Below are 25522 nucleotides of genomic sequence, written 5' to 3' on the forward strand. Positions count from 1 at the left end.
ATTGGCTGTAGCGTACTTTTATTTAATAAAATAAAGTCTCGTAAAAATATTCACGCACCAGTCTTTTCCAAATACTTAATTTATCCAATGTAGGATTCCCCAAGGTTCATGCTCTTGCTTGCGATATGCCACCCACGTAAAACTGCTACTAAACATGCATCAGTTTTCCTCCTCGCGTTGCCAACAATGCGCACGTCATATGTCTTCTGAGCATGCGTCAGCTCTCCTCCTCGCGTTGCCAATCACAAGCACGATAAGCTTTAAGATGTCCAACACTCCACACGATCTTCTTTATGCGTTGCCAACCACTCTCCTAAACGTTGCCAGTCACGTCATGCGTTACTGCCTTGGGTTTGCTTCTAAGACCGCTTCTCTTCTAATAGACAAATCTACCTCCTTCCATTTACACATTCATAGACTTTGAACTAATAACTTATCTGTTTCTAGTTCGGGTACTGAAGCGTCTTTTTCTCTTTCCAAACACCGCAGCAACGTTTCAGCTCCGCAGCTTTTTCCTTTATTTTCTTTCTTCGTTACGAGGTTCCACACGGGTCCTTCTGAATCTCTTGAGGATTGTCGCCATGAAAAATGTAGTAAGTTTTTTAGACTTATTACTTTAAGTCTTAGTTTATTAAGCTCAAGAGATGAACAGTGGCAGCAAGCACAGTCCGGAATAACTGACTCTTAACTCCATATTCCAAAACAGAACACAGAATCCCATAACATGGAGATTCCAACTACAGGTCCCTGAAGAGGCAAATCTAACACATAATACTACAAAGTTACACTTGTAAAGTGTTATAAGGCAGCTACAATGATAACCTATAGGAGAGCTAGACCTTGCTGTATTAGCAGATTTTCACTACCAGTACATGCAAAACTCCACAGTACATGTCTTAATTTTTCAATACACTGCACCCTGCCAATGGGGCATGTCTTGCTTTCCATTCCAAAATGAAATAAATTCAGTACTTCCAAGTTGAGGCACTTGGCAAAGCAAGTAAGAAACACTTTGAAAAGAAACTGAAAACAAACAAAATGAGGCAAATTAACCTTCAAATGGTAGTTTCAAAATAATATGTGGGGGTTTATTAATACAACACTATCCAAAAGGAAGACTTTCACAGATTGTGCACAAGCAAGGAATAAGAAAAGACACACAAGTAATCCAACTTTCAAATTTGAGAGATAAAACACAAGCAGATAATATTAGTGTTAGAAAGGGGATTTCTGGTTGGCTAGGGCATGCGTCCAAGCCAGGCAGAAACCACCATTTTAGTCAGGGCAAGGGAGTTACACATTGAAGATAAACCCTGCTCAGTCCCTTGGTAGCTTGGCACAAGCAGTCAGGCTTATCCCAGAGGCAATGTGTAAAGCGTTTGTGCAACACACTCACACAGAAGCAACACACTAGGCACACCATAAAAGAAATTCCACGCAAGGTTATATGAAAAATAGCCTTTGATTTATCCAAAACACATTAGAATCATAATCACACATATAGACCGTGCCAACTGGGATTGTGTCATAATTTACAGGGGATTATATACAGGACAGGGCCAATCGGGCCACTGTCAGAACCTTTAGAAAGGACTAGTAGCACATATAAAAAACAACCAGTGACTACTGGTAAAATACTGTACTTAGCATTATCACTTGCAACATAAAAGAATTATGTCTGCATCACATTAGGCACAACACACATTACCAATAAATCATAATGAGGAAGGCAACTTAGTGACACTCCCTAGGTGCATATTTCACCTTCCCTTAGGGCCTTTCGCCCTCCTGGTACACACAGGTACCAAACCTGACACCAGGCCAACTGGCCTTTCACTGGGGCTCAAATGCCCTTTGTCCAAAATGTCAGGCTCTCACAGGATCTTCCACTGGCCCATTTGGCTACCATGGCAGCGAAAACACGGTGCACAATGCGCTGTGGAGGAGGAGTGTATCTCACTCCTTTATTCTCAAGAAAAGAAAAATGCCCCAATCATTGCAGCTGCCCGCAACTGCGTTGCAGCTGAGGACATTTGGTTGGGTACCACTGTGCCTGTGGAGCCCCCCTCTGGGACTCCTACAACAACAAATGCCCCCACGTTGCAGCTGCCCGCAATCAGCGGTGCAGCTGGGAAGATAGAGAACTGACACCAACCGTGCCTTTGAAACCCCGTTTACCGGGCTCCTCCTGGGGCTAACACTTGGCTTCAACAGTGCCCCATAGGCTCCCACTCCTCAAAATCGACACTAAAGTGTGCTTTGGGGAACCCCACTCACCTGGGCTCTCTGGTGGGCTTCTTCCGGTCTCTGGGCACTAGGGACAGTGCAGGACTCCAGCTGGGAGCCCTTGAGGCTCCAGTCCTCTCCCTCTGGGTCTGGTGAGCCTATGAGGCTCTGTCTCCACTTGGCCAACTCCGCAGGGCTCTCCATTGCTTCTTTCCACTTTTGCAAATACGCAGGGTAGGGACCAGTCGGAATACTGCATCTGCTGCATTTCTTCTCTCCGCACAGCACCACCCATGGTCAGGCTCTCCTGCCTAACTTCTGGTCCATTACTCGAATCGAATGGAGTGGGAATCCGATTTTCAGGCTCAGAAAAGGATGGCATCAAGTATTCGCCACACATTTACATGGGCAGTGGAAGCCCTCTTCCTTTGGGCATCTGGGGAGACGCGGGCTCTCCTCAGCACCATGAGAGCCCTGCCCCCCAATCAGGCAATACTCGCCTGACTTCCTGTGGCCTCTCCTGGACCACTCTGCCTGATTGGCTGCAACCAACGATGGCTCCGACCACAGTCAGGCAAAAGGCTTGCGGAGCAGCGTCTCCATCGTTTTCTGGGGCTCAGGAGAATAAAACAAATAGTGCCCACCTCGTGCTCCTGACACCCAAGCAAAGTTGGAGTCTCAAGCATGGGGCTCGGGTCATAAAGGTGTAGCGCTCACGAGGTGCTACGTCCAAAGTACAGAGGGGCAGAGCTGGGCACAGGCAGGCCACCACATAGGGAACCCCAGGAAGCTGCAGCTGGGTCCAATGGTGGTTCTTCCTTGCCCGGCAGTCCTTCAGCCTCCCAAAACAGGTACAAGTAATCACAATAAATGGGGACACAGCCCCAGTACTTATACTGCATTTTCTCTTTGTTCTGCCCTGGCACAGGGCTTGGGGGAACCAGTCTCAACTGGTTTTGGGGGGTGTTGAAGCACTCTGTGTACAGTGCTCACACCCTCCTTTGTCAGATTGGGGCTTGGTCCTCAGACACACCACAGGGGGACGGAGCCAGCATTCACCATCTACATCCCTAATGCAGGTCCACAACCTTAATATGAGACTTGAGACATTCACTCCCAGAAGTAAGGATACCTTGTCCCCTATTCTCCAATCCCTTAAGAGTGGCTCTCCATCTGACCCTGCCCCAGTGAAAATCTTAAAGCAAGTAGCATCCACCATCCTTGCACCTATGGTAAATTTGATCAATGCCTCCCTAGCAGGCGGAGTGGTGCGGCTCACTGGTTAGAGGCGGCAGACCCGAGACCAGAGGACGCCCGGGACCAGGGTTCAATTCCCGACACGGCAGGGTTGTGGACCAGGCAGGGTTGTGGACCAGGGTCAGCGGACTCGATAATTCTCATCTCGGTGCCTACTGTAACCAGGGATCACACTCGGCAACTCCGGGCATTAGCTTGCCTCATCTCCACAACGACCCCCCACATACGCTGGGGATGCCTGGTTTCACCTTGGAGATACCCATTAGGGACCATCTCACAGGGAAAGCCAGGACGGGTTCCCCAGCAGTCTACTGCGCAGGGATACTCCTTCGGGAGTTGATTCTAGCGCATTACAAACCCACAATTAATTAGATGGAAGAAGGCGAAGGTTAGAGCCCTACTAAAAAAACCTAACCTAGACCCCCTCAATTTAGCCAACTTCAGGCCGATCTCTCTCCTCCCTTGCATCAGTAAGATGACAGAAAAATGTATAAATGTCCAGCTGTCAAACTATCTTGAATCTAACGAACTACTCAAATCCTCACAGACAGGTTTACTCCCTGGCCAGGGAAACAGCTATGGTGACGGTGGTCGAGGAGGCCAGGAAGATCATGGATGAAGGAGGATCAGTGGCAGTGATCCTCTTGGACCTTATTGCGGCCTTCGATACGGTCAACCATCAAATCCTGGTCCAGCGACTCAGAGATCTTGGGATCACAGATGTCGCCCTGTCCTGGCTGAAATCATTTCTCCTTGACCGTTCATTCCAGGTGATAGAGGGTAGTTACAAATCTAAAGTGACCCCTATACGTTGCCGAGTGACACAGGGCTCCTCCTTGAGCCCTACGCTCTTCAACGTATATATGTCCCCTCTGGAAAAAATAGTCACCCCCCATGGTATCAAACTCCTAACGTATGCCGAGGACACCCAGCTGGTTGTCTCTCTTTCTCAGCAGGAAAATCCTACCACCGACCTTTACTCCTGCCTGAGAGACATAGTCAGCTGGATGGACAGATCCCACTTGAAACTAAATAGTGACAAGACGGAGATACTGGTGATGGGAAATCAGTCCCATTTTCATCCGGGCTCTCTATGGCCCCCATGCATGGGTAAGCCTCCAACCCCCAAATCCGAGATTAAAAGCCTCGGACTATGGCTTGATCAAAATCTTATCATGCACACCCAAGCAAGGAAAACGGCCGGTGTTTGCTATGGGCTCATGCGATCCGCCCGGAAAATTCTACCACTGCTCCCTTTTCTTTCAAGGAAACTCCTGATCCAGGGCCTTATTCTGTCACGGCTGGACTACGGAAACACACTGTATCTGGGCGCCCCGCGGAAAGTAACTTCTAAACTACAGGTGATACAGAACGCGGCAACACGGATCCTTACCAACACCAAAAGTCATTGCTTGGCCAAGCCAGCCATTAAAGCGCTTCACTGGCTGCCCGTTATGGAAAGAGTGCAGTTTAAGGCGCTCTGTCTAAGGCACAAAATTCTCAACGGGAATGCCCCTCTCATCTTCAGAGATCTGGTGACTCCTTACACCACCTCCAGACCCCTTTGATCCTCTAACGCCCACCTAACTCTGATGCCTAAGATCAAGAGAGCACGATCAGGAGGTCGGCGTTTCTCCAACAACGCCTCCAAACTGTGGAACTCCCTCCCTCCTCACATCCGCGTACAGCCCAATTTGCTGGCATTTCGAAAATCTCTGAAAATCTGACTGTTCCCATGAGCTTCCCCTCAGACTCCACCTGTACTTATTCAGTGCTGGGACGCTCACTGGCAGCCATGCGCTCTAGAAATCTTTTAACATTTAACATTTAACCTAGGCAGGCACATACCTATTCAGGGTCAGGAGGCTACTCCTCTCACTACTCTGAATGCAGATCTTACATTCAGCCTAGTGCTGACTCACCCTGTCCTTCCTGGAGCCACACACACCTCCCCTGCCACTCCAGAGCCAGACATGCAATACACATCAGGCAGGCAGACACATATCACACAGAAATGCCAACTTCTAAAAGTGGCATTTCTAAAATAGTGATAATAAATTTGCGCACACCATTACGCAGCATTTATTATTACTACTCCAATCATACCAAACTTGACTACGCTGCTTCTCTCATATCAGGTATTACCAATGAAACACTTATCAGGGAATCCCCAATGCATTCCTATGAGAGGGCAGCCTCACAGCAGTGAGAAACCACTATCAGAACATGTCAAACACTTAAAGTACATGTCCTACCTTTTACCTACAATGCACCCTGCCCATAGGGGTGGCTAAGGCTTACCTTAGGGGTGACTGACATGCAGCAAAAGGGGGACACAGACGTGGCACACACTTTAGGTGTCACATCACAGTAGCAGTAATACTGGGCGCACAGGCCCTGCAATGGCAGAGGCCTGACACAGGTTTTAAAGGCTATGTTGGTGGGTGGCTCAATCAGCGCTGCAAGCCCACCAGTAGCATTTAATTTACTGGCCCTGGGTATCTGAGATAACACTTTACAAGGGACTGACAAGTAAATTAAAGATCTCAAACAGGTGTATACCATTCTTACCATGTTTACCACAGAGAGCACACAGACTTTACACTGGACAGCAGTTCAAAAGTGCCCAGAGTCCTAGAACCACCAACACCATGTCAGAAAAAGGCTAGAAGGAAGGCAAAAAGTTCAGGGATGACCCAGCAAAAAGGGCCAATGCAAGAAACAAGCACTGTCAGATGCCAGGAATAAGCACTGTCGGCTGAAAGAATCAAATATAAAGAGAATATATACACAGCATGGAAACATAGAAATGTATACACAGCACAATGAAACTTACAGCTTAAATACACAAAGTAAGTTAGCAAATACATCACTGGAAGATCTGATAACATTCTGGCCCGCTCAACTGGGAAGCCCTTTATGGTAAAGTAGAAGTCTCTATCAGGAACCACCGAAGATTTTTCACTGTGACGGTGTGTCCACCCCACAGGCGAGCTTCTGTCTGAGAGCCAAGATCCTCCTCCTTTAATAGCTTTTACTCAACCTGGTGAGAAGTTTCTAGAAACCTCTCCCCCTTTCTTCTGTTACGGAAACCCGGCTGACCGTACCAGTCTATGTTGAGATTATTATGGAAGCTGGCCAAACTACAGTGATTTGACTCTGAGACAGAGATATATGTCTGCACATTTCTCTGGCAAAAACAATCACACCCCTGTGGAAGGCACCAAATGCACATCCCGCATGTTCTCTTCCAAGCAAGACAGTTGTTGCTATCAGCTTTGAAGAACAGCCTGACCTGGCTGCCTATTGAACAGAGAATTCAGTTCAAGACTCTTTTTACCACTCACAAAATCTTACATGACCAGGACCCCCAGATACTGCAGGAGCTCTGCACATCACACGTCCCAACGCATGTTCTGCGCTACGCAGATCTGCATCTGGCATGCACTCCTAGGGTGCGCAGGAGCAGAGTTGGGGCGTTCATTTAGGTCCCACTCTATTCCAATCAGGGCAAGCAGCACACAAGAGCATTGTGCATTCCGAAAACAGATCAAAACCTGGCTGTTTTCATCCATCTAGCACCTGATCGGTGGCTCACTACTCTTTTGTCCCCTAGGCCTTTAGAAACAGTTAATACCCTGCTGGCTTTCCATCTGGTTAGCGACACCTCACTCCGGTTAACCGTCCATGAGCTCTGGGATGCCCCATTGCTGGGGCAGCCATGCGCTATACAAGCTTGCTTAACATAACATAACATAACATAACATAACATAACATAAAAACACCCCTCTCTGAAGCAGCAAGAAGCCACAAAATAAAATCATCGAGGGCACAAAATGATCTTGTGCATTCAAAATGGAGTCAATGGTCAATGCACAATCTCACAATGTATATTTGCATGTAGCACTACAGGGGCTACATAGGGCCTACCTCAAGGGTGACTTACATGTAATAAAGGGAAAGTTTGGCAGTTTAAAACTGCACACACAGGCTCTACAGTGGCATGCCTGAGACATGTTTGAAGGGCTAATCATGTGGGGACACAATCAGTGCTGCATGCCCACTAGTAACATTTGATTTACAGGCCCCAGGCACATGCTGTACACTGTACTTGGGACTTATAAGTAAATTAAAATTATCAATAATGTAGAAACCAAATGTCATTACCTTTTAGACACACACACTATACCACTAGTGAGCAGTGAAAAAGTGCACAGAGTCCTAAAACCAGCAAAAAATAATTCAAAAACAGAGGAGGAAGAAAATAACAAGTTTGTGGTAACCCCTCAAAAAGGGCCATTTCTAACAAAAGAATGAAAAACTATGGATAATTCACAATGTACAATACTATTGATTATGCACAAGTACTGATTGCTAGACATGTCAGTGCTCTGTAAACTCTTAAGCTGTCCATATAGTGCTTAGCAAGTGTGCCTAAGTCATGGTGAAAGCTAGGAAAATGGCACCCTCTGCTTCTGGTTCAATAGTACCAGGAGTGTCTCTCGACCAGATGCTAATGTAAAATTTTCTGTAGGATCAGGTGACCTACAAGTTACAGATGTGCTTCATATCTATCTTCTCTAGCTATTCATGTGGCCGTGTTCTTTAAGCACTGGCTGCCAGTGTCAAAGGACTCTCCCTTCTACTTCAGTTTGCCAATGCTTGTTCTTTCCACAGTTCTGTAGCAGAAATCCTTTCAAAGGTGAGTATCGGTGTATAGATACGGCCAGTGGCGGCTGGTATTAATAGGCAAAAGGGGTGTTGCCCCACTAGCATCCGGGAGAAGACAAGAGAGTCAGAGAAAATGTGTACACATGTGGAGCAGCTTTAAATTAAGTGCCCAGTCACTGCTTGCTTCGTGCTATGTCAATTCTAGTTTTTTTTTCTTTAAGGAAGGGGTGCGGGTGGGGTCAGAGACAGTCCTCCCGTGCATGTGCTGGCCGGGGGCGAGGGCTATTGCTCGCCCTCGAGGCACACACCAGGATGGTGATGAAAGCATGATGGGAGTGGCCAGAGGAAGCAGCAATGATTTACTTTTGAATGGGGCGCTTATGCTGTGGCCCAGGCGTTTTCAGCAGAGCGTCATTGAACTAAATAGTAAGGGGCTGGGCTGGCCTACAGGGAAGAAGTGAAGTGTATGGTAACACTCAAGCACTCCCTTCATGTTTGCGCCTCCTGATTGGGCAATGGAAGCTGGGGGAGTGGGCTGTGCAGCGCCTACGCAGCTCGTGCAGCACCGGCCGGCACACCAAGGGTTAATGTTGTGAAGCTTCAGACAGAAAATACAACGGAGACCCTGGGGGGAGACTTCTCGACTGTGCCCAAAGCATGCGTGGGCCCTTGGGGGATGAGGACGAGGATACGGTGGATGAGATGGAGAACGAGGAACTGTTAGGTAGGAGATTATGGGCCCGATGTAGGTAAACGCGATTTTCCGATTTCAAAATACCGAGGCGGGCCGAATCGGTATTCTGAAATCGGAAAACGAGATGTAGGAAAAAAATACCGAATGAAAACCGATTCGGTCGGCATCGGTAATGAGATTCGGTACGTTCCGATTCAGCTCGGTCCGAATCGGAAATTACCAAATCGGCCAACAACGAATCGGAAAACACCGAATCGGCTACCACCGAATCGGATATTTCCGAATCGGCGAATACCGATTCGGTAAAAGCCGAATCGGTAAAAACCGAATCGGCAATCATAGACCCATGGCGAAAAAGCCCATAGGAATGCATTGCATGAACCGATTCGGCTTTTACCGAATCGGATAATACCGAATCGGATTTTACCGAATCGGATATTACCGAATCGGTAAAAGCCGACTCGGCAATAGGCGATTCAGCCAATGAGGTGGCTCCCCCTCCCCCACCCAAACAGGGAGTGGCAACCCTGGCAGGTGCAGCCAATTAAGAAGTTTCTAGAAGTTTCTGGAAAGCCTGCCTGAGCCCAACACACAGTTAGCAGCAGTGGGAGAAGGAGGTTGCAAACTGAGCAGGAGAGAATGGCAGATCAGGCAGGAAGCCAGAAGTCCTCCCAAAAGAGGAAGCCCAAGTTCACCACCACCGAACTTCAGGTGCTGGTTGAGGAGGTGGTGAGGGTGCACCGCCAGCTCTTTGGCAAGCTGTCCCTCAACGTGCCAGACAGCACCAAGAGGAGATTGTGGGCCGACATCGCCCAGAAGGTCAATGCTGCTGGTGTCACCCCCAGGTCCATTGAGGAACTCAAGAAAAGGTTTTACGACCTCCGCAGCCTCACCAAGAGGAAGCTTGCTGACCTTCAAAGGCAGGCTGATCTCACCGGAGGAGGCAAGAACCCGGCGCCACCCCTCACCGAGCTGGAGGAAATTGTCTCCAGCACCATCGAGAGGGAGAGCATCGTAGGGATCGGGACCCTGGACAGCACTGCGAGAGCCACAGCTACAGGTAAGAAGCATGCGCATCATGACACACCCTACCAGACACCACCCCATTAGACACAATGCATAGGCAAACACCAGCACTGTACTGTCACCAACATACAAGAGACAAGCATCATGGTACATGTAGTCAGCAGAAGTTAGCCAAATATGTCAGTGCAGAATCACAAGACAGGAAACAGTGTGACACGGTGTAAGGAGATGCAAGGACATGTGGAATGCCATAATTGTACTGACTGTAATACATCAGCACTCAGTTTACAAATGCTTCTTTGTACCTAGGGGCACCATCAGGCGGCAACACTGTGACAGCAGAGGGAGCAGCAACATCAGGCACTGCAGTCGCAGGGCCGAGCACCAGCCAGGCTGCCCAGGAGGAGGAGGATGAGGATGAGGAAGGAGACACCCCAGGGCTTGGAATGGAGGGAGTCCTGGTGATTGATTACCAAGCAGTGCACTCCCCAGTACTGGCCAGCACACCCCCCTTGCAATTTTCACCTGAAAACTCCCCTACAAGGCAGACCATTCCGCCAACACCAGCACCTGCCACAACCGTGGCCTTGCCACCCGTCCTACCTGTCCTGGGAGCAGGGGCTCCGGGACCGGCCAGCACCACACCCCCACCAGTGGCACCCCTGCCCACTCAGCAGGCCGGAGGCAGCAGTGCCAGACGCCGTGCCACCACCACCACCACTGCTGCACCACCACGGGAGGGCAGTGTGTTCCTGGGCCTGGAGGGCCAGATGGTCAAAATCCAGCGCCAACAGGCCAGATCCACCATGGCCTGCCAACGCCAGCTCCTGCAGCACAACCTGCAGATGGGGGAGTTGGTGAAGGGTTTCCAGGCTGTTGTGGACAGCAACAAGGAGGTGGCAGCAGGGTTGGGCAGGCTGACCACTGCCATCACCCACTCCTCTGCCAGGCAGGAGGAGCATGAGGTTGCGCGCAGGAGGGATGCCCGGGTGCTCAACCGGGCCATGGCCCGCCTTGCAGCGGCGACCGCACAGCTGTGCCATCGCAGCTCAAATCAGGAATCGGTGCTAAGTCAGCATACAGCTGAGCTGACTAGGGGGATGGCCAGGATCACCACGGCCATGGAGGCCATGTTAATATCAAACGCCGCCTCCAATCCTGCCCTGGACCTGGGTGATGCTGGAGACAGCAGCAGCCGCAGCAGCCCGGCCAGCGCTGCATCAGAGCCAAGGAGGAGCACCAGGCGATCCGCTGATGCTGCTGGCCATTCGGAGGGGGCCGAGGGACACCCCAGTGGGTCTGGAAAGCGGGCCAAAAAATAGGCTGGCAAGGGGGGATGGGCAAACCAGAACCCTGGACTTTATTTGAGTTAACAATCTCCATTATTTGATGCACATCAGTGCTGTAACTGTGGTGCATCATTATTAAAACTTTTTTTTTCCAAGCAACATTTGGCTGTCTTTGCATCTGTACTCAGTCAGAAATAGTTCTCAGTGATCTCCTCACGTCTGTATCTGCCATCACATGGCGTACACACCCCAGCTGGCTGTGTCAGTGGCACAGCTTCGGCGTCGTCATAGTCCTCGTAGTCAGACAACTCCACCTCAGTGCCCTTCTTGACCGCAAGGTTGTGTAACATTGCACATACAGCTATGATCTTGCAGCAGGTGATGGGGGTATACTGCCTTGCACCTCCACTCTTGTGCAGGCATCTGAATCTACTTTTCCAGATGCCAAAGGTCCGTTCAACAACATTCCTGGTGCGTATGTGGGCCCGGTAATACCTCCTTTGGCTGGGTTTGGAGGGGTTGAGGTAGGGGGTGAGTATGAATGAGCGGAGGGCATTTGCACTGTCGCCTGGAAGAGAAAGGGGTCACATTAGACACATGCATACATGTATTACACCTACCTACTATGTGTTATGGGGGTCTGATGATGTGGCTCACCTAGGAGGTATCCTTCTCCAAAATCGCCAGCCATCAGCCGTGCATATATGCCGCTCTGTTGGAATATATAGGAGTCATGGGTACTTCCTGGAAATTTTGCTACCAGGTCTGTGATGGTGCACTTGGCATTGCAGATCACCTGCACGTTGATGGTGTGTGTAGATTTCCGATTGCGGTATATGTATTCGGTGTCCGCTGGTGGGCAAATCGGAATATGCGTGCCATCTATGCAACCGATGATTTGGGGAAAGTGTGCCATGTGGTAGAAGTCCGCTTTGGTTTGTAGCAGTTCTGCGTGGGTTGCAGGGAATGAGATGTATTGGTCCATCCTGTCTATCATGGCGTCAAGGAATATGTGGAAGAACCTTGACAGGCTGCTCTGGCTCACCCCTCCTGCTGCTGCTACTCCACTTTGATAGCTGCCAGACGCTACCAGGTGTAGGCTGCATAGCACCTGGACGTGCGCAGGGATGGCGTGTGCCCTTGGGGTGTGGTGGTCCAAGTATGGCTTAAGGTCCCTGATGAGCTCAAGTATGGTGTCAGAGTCCAGCCTGTATCTCTGTAGGATCTCAGCCTCAGTGAGCATGAACAGGGTTATCCTCTGTCTGTAGACCTGTTCATTTCTTAGCCATTCCCTCTGTCCTTCCTGCTGTAGCCGTAGCCGCCTCGCAATGACATAGAAAGCTGCCATCCTGCAAGTTGCAATGCATTTTGGGACTGTTTATATGGGTTGGAGTTGGTTACCACCTGATTGCAATCCATGGTAAATACCGAGTGAATTCTACCGATTTTGAGCCGATTTCGGTGTTTCTGTGCCTCCCTACATCTCCCCAACTGTCGGAATCGGGGAATTTCCCGATCGGAGATTCATACGAATCGGCATGTTTTCCGATTCGGCTCATGTCCGATTCGGTATTTTTTCCGATTCGGTACATGGACCGAATCGGTGATTTTCCGATTCGGTGTCACTAACGAATCGGTACAAGGACCGATTCGGTGATTTTCCGATTCGGTGTCACTAACGAATCGGTACAAGGACCGATTCGGTGATTTTCCGATTCGGTGTCACTAACGAATCGGTACAAGGACCGATTCGGTGATTTTCCGATTCGGTGTCACTAACGAATCGGTACAAGGACCGATTCGGTGTTTGTAACCGATTCGGTGTTTTTCCGATTCGTTACATATCCGATTTTCGGTATGTACGTATCGGATTCTTTCCCATTCGGTACTCATTCCGATTCGGTTTTCTATCCGATTCGTTCTGTTTTTGGTTCCCTACATCTCGCTGGCTGTTTACCGATCGGTAAGGGCCAAAAATCGGTATTTTCGGCCAATACCGATCGGTAAAGCCCTACCTACATCGGGCCGTATATGCCCACAGTCCGGGGAGTTGGGGGATGCCCAGCTCTGATTGAGCGGGATGAAAAGTGCAAACCGGTCGGCTCACTGGGCCGGCCCTTGGAACCCAGGGCCTCCCTACAGATGCGCGAGCCAGAGCAAGCAGCCTCACCTGTCAGAGCAGGGGGCAGAACCTGCCATGCACGCCATGGAACAGGCAGAGAATGTATACAAAGGCAAGAATACATAGGATAAGGGGGGTAAAGAATGGGAAATGTGCAGAAGAGGCTGCAGAAAGAGACATTGCATTCCTTGCTCGTTTTCTATCGCACTTAATTGGCAGATGACTCCCATCACAATATACAATGATCTGCGCCTACAATAAATAACTAAAGTACTCACGGAATTGTAGTCTGAGTTCACGTCAAAGGAGGTGTGGACTAATTCTATAAAACAGCAGTTCATAGAAACAGAAGTGCGGCTTGATTCTCTAACGACTTCCGCTGAAGGCAAACACTTTTCTACCAAGTGGTTAATCCTAAAGCAACAAGGGCAGGGTTTTAGGGGTCAGGATCCTCCAGGTCTGAGATCCGGTAGAAAAAAGAGAGACAAAAGCCGAGATGGTCCCCATCGGGCATTCAAGTCAGGTTCTTAGTTGTAACTGGTCGAATGCTGAAGAGTGTAAAGTGGTAAGGTAATCCCAGTGATTTAGTTCTATTTATATTTCACATTTTTTACTTGTTCTTGCATTCGCTATTTCAGACATATACAATGAAATGGAGTTCAGAATAAGAATATTAGACGTCTGCGACAATGCTGAGAAAGGAAAGAGAAGGGTGGAGCGGGGGCAATATAAAGAGGATTCGAGTGTGCCGATGTAGAGGGTAAATAGAAGAGCTAACCACGAGTATTATTTTATTTAGTAGTAATTTATTATGTAATTTATAAAGCGCGCAGCTACCTCCGACGGAGGTGTCCTGGCGCTGAAGACATTAATCGCAGAAGGGGTGGGGGGGAGGGGGGGGAAGAGGGGAAGAATTAAATCTAGATCTGGGAGAAAAACCAGGTCTTTAGTTTTTTTCTAAAGAGGGGTTCTGAGTAGGAGTTGACACTATACATGGGTCATGTGTAGGGGAGGTGGTGGCAAAGGCAGCATTTGTATGAAAGGCTTCTCCGCTTTGCGTTGTAAAAGGTCTTATTTTATGATGCACTTTCATAGGACCTGCAGCTGCAATACATAATGTTTTTCTAAAGCTGAAATATAACTAAAGTTGGTCCTATGAACCAGCTGAGAGCAAAGCCCTGCGCCCCTCTGGAATCCATACCCCTTACCTGGCTTCTGAACCGTTAACAGTCACAACTTCTTGCTTCCTTTCACCTTGTGTGTGCCTCGGGACAAGATGGCAGCGCGCTGGCATCCCTCTTCTCAGTTCACTTGCACTCACGATATGACAGCACACAAATAGTAAAGGTAATTTTGAATTGCGTATGGATATCGGCTGCCTAAATATTTGGCTTTGAATGTAATTTACATGGACAAAACTTGCAATCGCTGTATATCATCATCAGATTAATACGGGGTTCTGTGATGGGTGTGAAATGCAATTTATTTTACGTATCTGCGTGGCAGGAGATATAAGGTCGGGCATGTCCACAAAGTGCATTTGTTACACCCAATAACCCCTTAAGTCTGAATACATAGTTTGAACAATAAATTTGTGCCGCTATAATGCAATGTCAATAGTTTGTCAGTTTGTGTTTCTGATATTAAAAACCGCGAGAAATTAGCTTGTCTGTAGCAGCACAAATTGTTATTGTCAAGTCAGCCTTGCAGTGATTCGAAAATCTAACTCACTGATCACTGCAACATTCGCTCAACGCCCTGAGCTAAGGGGTGGTGCATGCTTTTTGCCTGTCCGCCACTGAGCACTTCTTCCAAACTTTTACGCCTCACCACTTTCAAATGTCACCAGCCGCCCCTGCGTCGAGCGTTATTTTCAATCCCTGGACTGTATAGCGCGGTGAACCCATATAATCAAGGGAAATTATAGGAATTGGCTGGGGACTCAGTTTGAAAAAGACCCTTACCAGAACGTTATTCCGGACATCGCCATCACAACAAGAAGCAGAGCGGGTAAGCGCCTTCTAGCCCTGCAGCCTCCCTGTGTCCCAGGAGGGATTGACCGCCAGTTCGCCAATTCACAACTTGCAGCACCCGCTTCGCGGGTGCCGCTGCGCGGCGACTGGTGTGGGGTTGAGGCTGCAGGCACACCAGACAACAACACCCGGGAGGAAGAGAGAACAGCGGGAGGCGACTGTGAGCGCGTGGTGCAGGGGCTCCAAAGACCAGGAGTCCCCGCGTTGCACAGGTGTGCACGGCCGCGCCCACAGCAAGACACGCCCCCAGCCGGCCAATTAGTGGTAAAAGCACACACGTCCAGAGGGCAGTGGGACTCAGTTTGAAAAAGACCCTTACCAGAACGTTATTCCGGACATCGCCATCACAACAAGAAGCAGAGCGGGTAAGCGCCTTCTAGCCCTGCAGCCTCCCTGTGTCCCAGGAGGGATTGACCGCCAGTTCGCCAATTCACAACTTGCAGCACCCGCTTCGCGGGTGCCGCTGCGCGGCGACTGGTGTGGGGTTGAGGCTGCAGGCACACCAGACAACAACACCCGGGAGGAAGAGAGAACAGCGGGAGGCGACTGTGAGCGCGTGGTGCAGGGACTCCAAAGACCAGGAGTCCCCGCGTTGCACAGGTGTGCACGGCCGCGCCCACAGCAAGACACGCCCCCAGCCGCAACGCCCCTCTTAAGAATAGCACAACACCGCTTAGCGGGACGCCCGGAGCGAAGCCCGGGCAAAGGGCGGGCCCTCTGTGGCCCTCAGGGGCCAGAAGAGGCCGGGCTGGGCCAGTCCCCTAAAAATTGCGCCCCCAAATACCTCACAACCGGCTACTACCATCTAACACAGCACCCCCTGCAATGAGGAAAACTGCGAAGAAGACCAGGATGCCCACTCTAAGATCGAGCACAAAAGCTAAATCGGATCAACCACCATCCCTACCGACCCTAACCGCCATTGATAAAATGCTTAAACAGACCATAGGGGCGGTTTCCGATGCCATAGCTAATACTGAGAGAAGATTGTCTTTACCACCTGTTACCATCATCCAAGACACTCAGGAATCACTCTTCAACTTGTCAGAAGCAACAGAGAACTCGGTAGAGGAGACTTACACCAGCCGGCCCATAACCCCACCATCTTTCGCTGACCTTCCTTGTGCCCAGGCGGTCACTGAAACCAGCAGGGACAGTCCTGGTGCACAATTAAGCAGTCAAACAACTATAAAGGACTTAGATGCACATACGGAGGAGAAAACGTCGCATAGGGATGGCCGCAAACAAGGGAAGAAAAAAGGTCATGTAAAGTCCAGCAACCATAATTTGGTCACACCCATTACTCCGCCTACACCGGGCATACCATGCTGGATAACCAACATGGTGGCGGATTTGAAATCTGACCTAGAGCACTCCATCACGGTACTGTTAAAGCCCCTTATAGCAAAAATAGACAGATTAACATCATTGGTCAATAACAAGGGGATAAACCCGAAATCTCATCCCGTGCAGGAACGAGATGTGACAAATCCTAAGGCCCCCGCTACAACAAATCTACCGAAAGATAAGGTCTCTTTAGTGCAAAATGGTGCCCCCAAACCCAATAATGCTAATAATACCAGTGTCATGCAGAAAGGAGCCAAGGAAATACAGAAGGCCGCCTCCACCCCACAAGCAGGTAAAAATAAAAACAAAAATCAATCATTAATCGGTAACAATAAACCTTTACCTAGCTCTTCACTAACACTTGAAGAAAATAAGGCCCAAACCCCGAAGGCAGACCCCAAGACCCTCCCCACTCCTACCGTGGCAACTAACAACGACAAGAAAACAGCCACACGCTTCCGGACAATTAATCTCCCCCCTGAGGCATTGCCATTTGTGGTTGTCCTTACAGGAGTGCCCCCATTAAAGGAGGGCCAAAGGGAATCACAAATTGAACTTAAAAACAAATGTGCTCAGTGGCTGCAAATACATAGGCCCTTACCCCCAAACATCTATGGGGAAATCCTCTCAGTGAGAAGGGGCGAGTGGATTGGCAAAGGCACCAAGACCATCGCAGGAGACATCATTACGGTGAATTTTAGAGACATGACAGCAGTCAACTTCATCTGCAACGCCCCCCCGAGTTATACCCGCTCACAAATCCACCCGGTCCACCTATCTTATTTCTATCCCCTGGCACCTCAAAGGCCCAGGCAGAATTTCATTCAGAACAGAACACCACACCCGGGTTTCCAATATGGCCCCCCCCAATGGCAAAGGCCAAACCCTGTATTCCCAGTATTTCCTACTTATGATTCCTCATTGATGCAGTACAACCATTGGAACAGGTTCAGTACACTCGAAGGGGTGGACTGACAGAGAATGACCTGCTTCCCATCATTAAACCAAAGCAGGAACGAGCCAAGCCTTACTCCATTAGGGGACAAAGAGGGAGCAATCCACGGACAACTGGACTTTATGGACACTGTGTACACCACAGAAGGTAGGAGTATACCACCACCCAGTACCCAGGGCACAGGGGAGGGGACACACTACGACAACAAAATCGTTAATTCCCCCGGGCCGCAACCAAGCAGGGCCGTCGCACCCGCTAAGGACAAACAACTAAGTCCACCGAAAGGCGAAGGTAGAGGGACACTCAAGGCAATAACTAATGATAACCTACTTATAGCTACCTGGAACATCGCAGGGCTAGCGACAAAGTTTACATCTCAGGACTGGCTCAGCTATATAAGGAAATTCCACATCCTATGCCTCCAAGAGACCTGGGCTACTGAACCGCACAAATATAGCATGGAGGGCTATAAAAGCTTTTTTGTACCTGCAAAAAAAGCTACCTCAGGAAGAGCGAGCGGGGGGCTCGCGATTTATGTCCATCTAGACATTGATGGCACCTGGTCCAACACCAAATGGGTCACACGGAACCTTCAGGTACTAAGGTTCACTTCGTCAAGCCTAACCTTCTTGTTAATGAATTGGTATAACACACCGGCCATAACGGAGAAGGGAGTAGCTATAAAAGAACTTGAGACTTGCTTGAACTTTTTATCTAAGACACCAGAGCCCATGAATTTAATTTTAATGGGAGATTTTAATTGTCACCTCTGTGAAAATCTGTTACCTGCCAATAATGACTGGTCAAACTGCACAATCATGAAAGGCCCACACTTCACCCACTCACCAGAGGGCTGGGACCTAGAGAGACTAATGAAAAGGAACAATCTCGCCCACACCATGGATCTTGCCATTTTAAATGAGAGAGGAGAACTTACCCCGACATTCAAAGGCAGGGGCTGTCATTCTTATATTGACTTTGCATTAGTCTCTGCTCATCTAAAAAGACTTATCAGCACAAACTTCATAGAGGCCAGTAGCTTCAGCGATCACAACCCGGTGATCATCAAAATGGAAGGATTTGTCTTTGAAGCGGTAAAGGGAAAGGTCACATTGGAAAGAGTGGTAGACCAGGGCAGAAGAATCAAATGGGCCAAAATTGATGGGAGCTGCTTTTATAAAAAACTGTTATGTGAAGCCTCAGCAGCGATCGACAAATGTCTCGACCCCTGCGTAACTGGAGGTGCGGTGGTGAAAGCATTTGAAGAAATCGCGCAGGTAGTAAATAACTCCCTTCGAACCAAGGGAGTGAATAACAACATCTCCATAAATCCCCGCTGGTTCGACTCCAAATGCACAAAGGCGCTGAAAAACCTGAAGGACAGTCTACATGCCCAACCAAGGGACAAAATAAAGGTGATAAGGAACAGAGCCGAATACAAAAAAGCCGTGAAGGCACGAAAACAGAGTATACAAAACCAGGCCTGGGTAGATCTAAGGGACGCTGCAGAAAGAAAGGACTCTACTGCCTTCTGGAAAGTGATCAATGCCCCATGTTTTCAAGACCAAGGTGCCCCAAAAATCTTGAATACCATCTTGCCGGAGCAATGGCAGAAACACTTCCACAGTCTGTATAACCATTCAAATCATGCACCCCAAGAGGAGTTTCCGAAGGTCCATCAGCCCACTAAACCAAATTTCACCTTAAAGGAGGTCGAATTGGGAATAACCGGACTAAGCAAAAACAAGGCGCCGGGTCCGGACGGAATACCACAAGACTTATTCCTAAGCAAACCAGAGCTATGGGCTCCGTTACTCACGAGGGTGCTAAATGAGGCAGCGGAGGTAGGCCTCCCCCAGTCCTGGTCAACGGCGACCATAGTCCCTATCTACAAAAAAGGCAATCGGGATGACCCCCAATGCTATCGACCCATCTCACTCATTGATGTGACAGCTAAGGTCCTGGGTCGAGTCATCCTATCAAGATTGCAAGATTGGGCAGAGGAGCACCAAATCCTATCTGAAACCCAATATGGCTTCAGGAAAGGCAGATCTACCACCGACCAATGCCTAAATTTATATCTCCTGATCGCAAAATATACCATCGCCGGGAGGGGGTCAATACATATGGGGTTCATGGACCTCTCTGTGGCTTTCGACCGCGTAAACAGGAAAAAACTCTGGGCTATGCTAATGGATCTAGGCGTGGATCACTCCCTAGTTGACACCCTACAAAATCTACATCGTAACACCTCAGCATGCGTGAGATACAGTCAGGAAGGAAAAAAGACCGACCCCTTTAGTTGCAATAGTGGAGTAAGACAGGGGTGTATCCTCGCCCCATTCCTTTTCTCCATTTATATCAACGCATTGGAACAGGACCTTCTTAAACTTAAAGTTGACTCACCCCAAATCGGTCATCGAGCTGTACCTGTACTACTTTATGCCGATGACGCGGTTTTGCTCTCGAGAACACCCCTGGGTCTACAAAGATTAATCGATGGGTTCGTCAAATTCATGGACAAATTGGACCTGGCAACAAACCTGGAAAAGTCCTTTATTATGACATCAGGGAAACCTACAAAAGGATCTTTCTCTCATAACATCGGGTCACACAAAATAGACCAGGTCAAGTCCTTTACATATCTGGGGGTATTATTCGACCACGACCTATCATTTAAACCCCTGATTGAAAAACACTCGACCAAACTGGCGTCCGCAGTAGGAGCAATCATGGGGTTCGGGCAGAGACTAGGGAAATGGTCCCCGGAACAAATCTTGACCTTATATAGATCCATTTGCTGTGCAAAAGTAAGTTATGGAGCGGAAGTGTGGGGCTTTTTGGGAAAAAAAACCCAGCCACTCCAGACGGAAGAAAATAAATTTCTACGAAGAATACTAAAAGTCCCACAGAGTGTTTCAGCCCACATCATACACGAAGAGCTGGGAGAACCCTTCCTGGAGGATAAAATCAAAATTAAACCCCTTTTGGCTTGGGTGAAGGTATGGACCAACCCCGAGGCGGCCCTAACCAGACAAATCATCGAGGATTGCCTCAAAAGAGACAAGGGCCATGCAATCCCCTGGCTGAAATTTGTTAAAGACTCGCTAACAGAGATTGGTTGCTCTGAATATTTTTTAGCCCCCGACTCTTTAACCTCGGAGTGTAAAACCTCGGTCAAAAAACTTTTGCTCGCACAGCTGAAATTGACAAGGGCAGAAAAAGAGAGGCTCAAATCCACCAATCTCTCTTACAACAATCTCACCCCGAAGCAAGGTATGGAACCTTATCTAAGGGTTATGTACAATGCGCAGGATCGCTACCTCATAACCCGATTTAGAATCAATATGTTACATCACATCCTTGCAGTACCATCTGGATTTACCCGCACAGTGGAGGAGAAGGGTACCTGCGGCTGCGATCATAGATCTCCGCAGGATACCCTTCATTTTGTCCTACTGTGCCCACTCTACGCGATACCAAGACGCAAGTTCCTGGTGGGCATCCTGAAGGAGCAAAGATTTAAGCAAGCGAAACTGGCGTTGAGATTCCTAATGGAAGCAGAGGACGCTCACACTTTATTCTGCACGATAAATTTCATTCGGATCGCAACAAGACTGAGGACTACCAGAGACATTGCCCCTTAAAAAATTGCATTGGACATTTAAATTTACCAAAACTATCCTGGCCCTCCCATCAAGTACATAAAATCTTAAACATTTATATATATATTTTTTTTAGATTAAATATTTTTAACATTGCATTTTAACCTGTGTATGTTGTATCTGTGCTTTTATGGTGTCTTTTTAAGAACCGAATAAAGTTTATAAATTGAAATTGAATTGGCTGGCTCTAATTATTATACACACAGCGTGCATTCAGCTTTAGGTTTTGTGTAGCTGCATTCAGTAGATTATATGAGGTAAACAAGACGGGCTAAGTAGTATCTTGGGTGCCTGTGAACATATTTGTAGACCTTTGGATGTTTCTTGTCATTACATTTTTCAACGAACGGTCACCAACATCCATAAAGAGGTAGTATGCATTTATGAATACATTGAAAAATGTTACCGATGCCTGACCTGATGGTTTAAATTTCCCTTTGAAGTGCAGTAACTCTTGCCGTCTATTATGTTTCCCTACTCCTTGGGTCTGCTCGAGGTTTTCTGATATGGTGATTTTTCGATGGAAGCTGAGAGATGAAGTCTCAGCATGCATCAAAAACATGGAACATCATTCTTTTTGTCTTCCAGATGACAGGAATCTGCTGTAAAGTGACATTTTGCCTTTATTATACAGTTACCACAGAAATCCTCTGGAGAGGAAAACCCCAAAATACCTATTCTTCGACTCTGCAATTAACTGGCTGCTGAATCTTATACATGTACTGCCGGCCATTGGACTTTGAAATTCAACAGATACCAAAATATTCATAACACTCTTACGAAAAAAACGGAAATTCTGAAATTCCATGTGTTCCAAATAAATTATTGGGAGATAGCTCCCCTTAAAACCCATATGTCAGACAGTATTCAAAATTGTTCTGCCTAAAGATGATGACACATTTTGTTTCCAAGCGCTTCACTTTTACAAGATTTCAACCATGTGACACCACTCCCATCCATTAACTTGTGACCACGCCAAGGAGTTGTTTGCAGCATGAAAGCTTCTCTACTTTATCCTTGTAAAGGTGACTGGTATGCCCCTGGCTCCAGCAAAACATCTCACCATGCCCTGGAGTGGTTTTGAACCTCTGAACAGTAAGGGCATCATTGGGATGGCAGGCGGACTTTGTCTACCGCCATCCTGATAGAAACGGAACCGCCCGCCATATGTGCAGCGGCCCAGTGGGGCAGATTATGATGCACCCACCACACTGGCGGGTTCCTCACGTATTTTTAACATTGCGGCGGGCGGTGCTTTCAGCAGCACCCGCCGCAATCGTAAAAAATACATGTTGTGCATTTGAATGCACAAAGTGGCAGGCACAGCGTGGTGCTTGCCACATGCAAATGCAGGGGGTACATGTGCATCCCCCCACCCCCCAACTACCTGGGGGGCTGCAACGGGCCCCCAATTGTAAACTCTGCATGCCTTTACGTGACTGCTCTCCGCCTGCATACTAATATGGATGGCGGTGTCTAGCAGACACCGCCACCATATTAAACCCTTTTCCGCCCGGTCGATTCGTCGATTCGTCGACCAGGCAGAAAAGCTGCGGATGGTCTTTCCATCAGTCCATACGCTGCTTGTGCTGACACTGCCGAATCTGGTTCCGGGACCAGATTCGGCAGTGTCAGCGCATGCAGCGTATGGAGTGAACGAGAAAACCTCCTTGACCCGGCTGGTTCCCGTTGAGGTTTATTAAAACCGAATGACAAGATACATTTGATCTTGATGTAGAACTGCATAACGTGACGTTCTACGAAATTCATTGAACCGATAGAGACATGAGTAAGTCTCTATTCACTTGAGCACCGTGGTCCTGATGAAAGCCCCACAGACCTTTTGGCTATAGAAGGGCTGAAACATGTCGACCTATACCACACACCAAATGTGAAAGAGTCATAATCGCTCTAATTTCACTCACCCCTTTTTTTAATATTGTCCTCTAAAAACCAGAACTATTAAAATTAATTGTCTGATATAGAGATCAATTTTTAGCTTCTTTATATTTTTCACCATATCACTTTACTATCACGATTTCTGATTACTACTGTTCTAACAAGGATAACACCTCCTGGATGGAGGTCTCATACACTACCAAAACCCCGTGATTATGCGAACACGTGTTAGGGACAGTGGAGAACCAAGATATACCGCTATAAGATCGAAATTTTCCAACACGTGCATGAGGGTTTAAACTTGGGAATTGTACGTAACATCAATGCATACCCCATGTTATGCAGGACAAGTGATCCTTTCTTATTGATCAAAAGTGTTAAAGAAAATAGGAAATAGATTGGATCACACATCTTCCTATCCCCCTCCGTTGATCTTGCAAAAACTAAACAGACATCACCTGTTATATCGTGGCTGCTTTTCTAAACAGTACAGACTTTATACAAACATTACAATGATGCCCTTTTTTTGCAAAACGCAAAAATACGAAATCTTGGGTAGTCTGTTTTCTTTTGTACATCAATTTTTGAGTAAACATGTCAATGTACTCCTTACTTAATTATTCAATATTAAGTGCATGTGGAATAATATTGTGCAAATGGAGGCAAAGGTACCACTGTGTGCACATTTCTGAACAAGATTTGGGAGTTAAAAAAATTAAGGGTGTTCATATTACACATGAACAAAAGCACCTATTTGAAATAGGTAGATGAGGAATGATCCATCCAAATGTTAAAAGAAGGGGGGTGTATTTTCAGCACGTTCATACTTACTATACTGTATCGCAGTGACTTTCAGATAACTTTTTCTTTTTTTTCTTTTGAATGGCCTATTGAAGCAAATGCATTACGTAGAGAACATAGGAAAATTCAGCAAATAAAAGTAATGTGATAAAAGTGGTAATGTTCTAATTACTATGATAGCTCACATTAATGAAGGTGTCACCTTCTCAGCAGACGGAGCTTTATAAACCATTGCCAACTTTGGACAGATACACAGTGTGAAAAAGGAGGTCCAAGGGAACTCAGTGAGCATTCATAATGAATCCCACTGTAAATATACTGTAAAACAAGCTAACCTTGGTTTATTACACTTAGCAATCACTCCTCACTAAAGCCCATCTGGTCACCGTTATTATTGGCTTGCTTTTGTAAATGCACTCAAATGGTCTAACTGATGATATGGAGCTTCGTCAAAATTAAGGTTAATTCTAATCAACTAATTATGGCTTCTGTGAGCTACAACTGCAATTTATTGGAGGAGCTACCAGCAATGCTGAGGAAAGAAAAAAGGGTATACACATTGCTCAGAACTCCTTGTGAGGCAACACCGCCTACAGGTGGCCTTCATATGTGTGGCAATAAAACAATAATGGTTGCATATATATTTTTGGAAACAGTACCCTTGCTTACTGGGAGATATGTGTAATGAAAAGGTATAGAAGTTATTTTTAGTTTTAATGCACATCACAAGAAAACATAATTCTTATGGACACACAGGAAATGTTAAATTGCCTTTGAATTTTTGGTGCCTAAAGGCATAGTTTAAGCACACACTGTGAGAATAGACCTGTTTGTGCTTAGGCAGTGCCCTATGTAAGTTAGCATTTGCGGCACCATTTTCATTTAGGCGTCATTTTAGACTACTCAAAACTGATCTTGTTCAATTCTGAGAAATGCCCCCTCTTTAGTTTCGTTTCTGGAATGTTAGGTTTTGTTTCAGTAATGAGCCCCTTTTCATGTCAACACATAGGTTTCTCACTAGAAAGAGTCCCTCTTCCACTTGTCTTGTGGTGGGCTCCGGATGGAACGACCTTGAACTATGTTAGTTTGTGTAAGATACGAGCGCTGATGAAACCTTTTTTTGTATTTCGATGTCTAACTGCACCTGCTTGGAAAATTCCACTGTAGGCGTGTTTCTGACATGCTATAAAATGTACATAATGTATCTTTATGCTTGTCGATTTCAGTTCCCTCTGTACAATTCCCTGAGACTCTGCAGATGGGGCTCCGATCTGAGTGCATCTGAATAAAACAATTATTGGTATATTCTCCACTGTTTTTCCAACTCTTCATTTGGGATGGAAGGCTGAGAGGTGGTCTGAGGAGACCCGGGTGGCCCCAAGCGGGTCATTTCCTTCAGTTGGTGCCCGAACAGGAACTCCTTCGGGTTATTGATACACCCCATTACCGCAGATAGGGGGAAGATGAGGGTATCGTCGGGTTGGACTGAAGTCCCAGGGATCACTGCACAAAGAGTTTCCATTACTCCCAGCTGCTA

This window comes from Lissotriton vulgaris, chromosome 3_1 (assembly GCF_964263255.1).
Source record: "Lissotriton vulgaris chromosome 3_1, aLisVul1.2, whole genome shotgun sequence".
Classification (NCBI taxonomy): domain Eukaryota; kingdom Metazoa; phylum Chordata; class Amphibia; order Caudata; family Salamandridae; genus Lissotriton; species Lissotriton vulgaris.